Source organism: Anopheles arabiensis, assembly GCF_016920715.1.
Source record: "Anopheles arabiensis isolate DONGOLA chromosome X unlocalized genomic scaffold, AaraD3 X_pericentromeric_contig0003, whole genome shotgun sequence".
Taxonomy (NCBI): domain Eukaryota; kingdom Metazoa; phylum Arthropoda; class Insecta; order Diptera; family Culicidae; genus Anopheles; species Anopheles arabiensis.
Genome location: NW_024412081.1, coordinates 2,010,043 through 2,012,500, shown reverse-complemented (window position 1 = coordinate 2,012,500; position 2,458 = coordinate 2,010,043).

Genomic DNA, 2,458 nt, shown 5'->3' with positions numbered 1-2,458 from the left:
ATCAAGTACATTAAAGAACGCTAAGTACCAGGACTTCTTTCCAAGAATGGTGTCCGCGACGGGAGGGCAAGCGTCCTTCCCAGGTTTTCCTAGTAAACCTTGTATGGTAAACATACCCAAGCGTGTCTGTAAGCACGCAACGAAAGTCACGAACGGGCACATACCTAGGGAATGTACTCTACGTACTTGGACTTTTGTCCAAGAATGGTGTCCGCGACGGTCGGGCACTGCGACGCAATAACCAAATCCTAGGATTGTAACTTTAGTGTGCACAAACATAAACATTAACGCGTTCGCTCGGGCTGCGCCGTCCGTGTTGAACACAAATGTGGGTGATTATATGCGTGGAGGGACAAAAACATACGAGGAGGAGACAGTTTTCTGCACGATGTGCACAGAGCTCATTCGTCGTCCCGGGCGAATGGAAAAACACAAACATCGCGAGTATCGTTCTAGGTTTCTGTCTATAAAGGGCAGGCCAAAAGGTGACCGGTTGAGATAAGCATTTTAAGCATACAAACACTTTATTGGAACTTTTGATACAAAAACAAGGTACGTACATGTAGGTTGTACCAACATGGACATCTATGAACGCGTACGCTCGGGCTGCGCCCTCCGTCTTGTACTTTCCTGATCGGTACACAGTTTTGGTGCACTGCTATTCCGACCGGCAACTTGTACCAACATATACATCCATGAACGCGTAAGTAGTGTACTTTCCCTGATCGGTACACACTGTTGGTGCACGGCATAAGAAAAGAGCTAAAATGGTCAAACTCAATCCATTTCAACAATAGATAGTCGATAGTAGCTGTGCCGATGAAGTAGGGCACGATGCAAGTTAATGTTGTTTAATGAATAACATGTCCGCCATACATTTCAGTACAAAATTGCTCGGTCAGACCTACAAAGTGCTATATCTCGAATACGAGGCGTCGGACTGGGGGTTGTAGAACAATTTTAAGTTCGTCTAATGATTCTACATCCGATTCTGGATAGCGGTTTTTGACCACTTTTCAATATTTTGTGACACCCCGAACCTAGGGGCAGCTCCTAGCTTTTTTCAAAAATGTGCACCGAACGGGCCGGAGAGCTCGTGTGGCTCAAAACATGTTTTTCGCTAAAACACCTCAAAACGTGTAAGGAACGCACCCTAGATGATGAAAAGTGCAATCAGAATGTCAATCGACAACTTTGTTGGGGTACCATTTTACTCTACGGGCCAGTAGCTTAGGCGCGCCAACAGCGCTTTCCTTTCGGGTTCCCATTTTTGCCCTCCTGGGATTATGATCATTTGTTCATTGCCTACTATAGGGAGGGTACCTTGCTACGAGGTCAAACATGAAGATTGCACCAAATCGTAGTTTTTACCTCTATTTAGTCGTAGGAGCATGGTTTGCAGTGGCAGTGGGTCATTAAGCCCCCGTTTGGGTCATACGTCCCCTCCGCGATAAAAATCGTCGTATGCCTATAGTCCGAACTAATGAAGCAAAAGTGGTGTCTGGTGGGCTCTGCCGATGATTTTAACCTATGATTTTGAGCTTCCACCCTATCAAAACGTTCCCTGGAGCAGTACATCACGGGTCTACGGACCCAAAGACTTCGTCGTGATGGTTTCTAGTAAAAAGTTGTAACAGCTAAGGGTTTTGAATACGCGTATATTAACCATTGCTTGAAACTAAGCTTCGTTGTCTTTAAACTCTGCAAGACCAATCGAACTTCTTAGGGAAACCCGAAGGATTCACGCTAAGCTCGATGAGCTATTATGGGTAGTGGTGCATGATCTGGTGTTCCTTGGATCTAATCCAATGAATAAATTTATGAGGGTATATATGGTGCAGGGCACAAAGCGTGATGAAACCGGGTCTCCCTACCAAATGTGGCATATTTTTTCCCTGAGAGCGAAGCTCAGACCCACGTAGGGGAGAGCGAAGTGGAACTTAAATGTTCTTTGCAGCAAATGTTCGCCATGCGGATAAACAAGTTGGAATAGTTCAATGTAGTGTAATGCAAACACGAATCGCAAATAACGATACGGGACCCAGAAGCAATTCTGCGGATCCCTCGGGGAGTGGTGAGTTGATATAAATTAGAGGTGAAAGTCCAAGTTGTTCAAGCTCCGGCTCGGCAGCCGATACGAGGTTACTGTTGGGCTTTGTACATCGCGCAGAGGCGCCGTTCGGTTCTAACAATGATTCCCGCCACCATGTTCCATGCGTGCAGAGATCCGTTAGAGCTCGTTCAATGTGTCCCGCCGTGATTACGAAAAAGTCCAACAGTTGACCAAGTTGGGGGTGCGTCAAGTAAACGCGCAGAGATGCCGTTCGGTTTAGAGCAATGTCTCCCGTATCACGTTGGAGTTCTTCCACTAGTGCAGAGATCGCTGAACCGTTCAATGTGTCCCGTCGTGGTGTGCTTGTACCGAACACTTAGGATACACCATGCTTTGTTGGTTTGG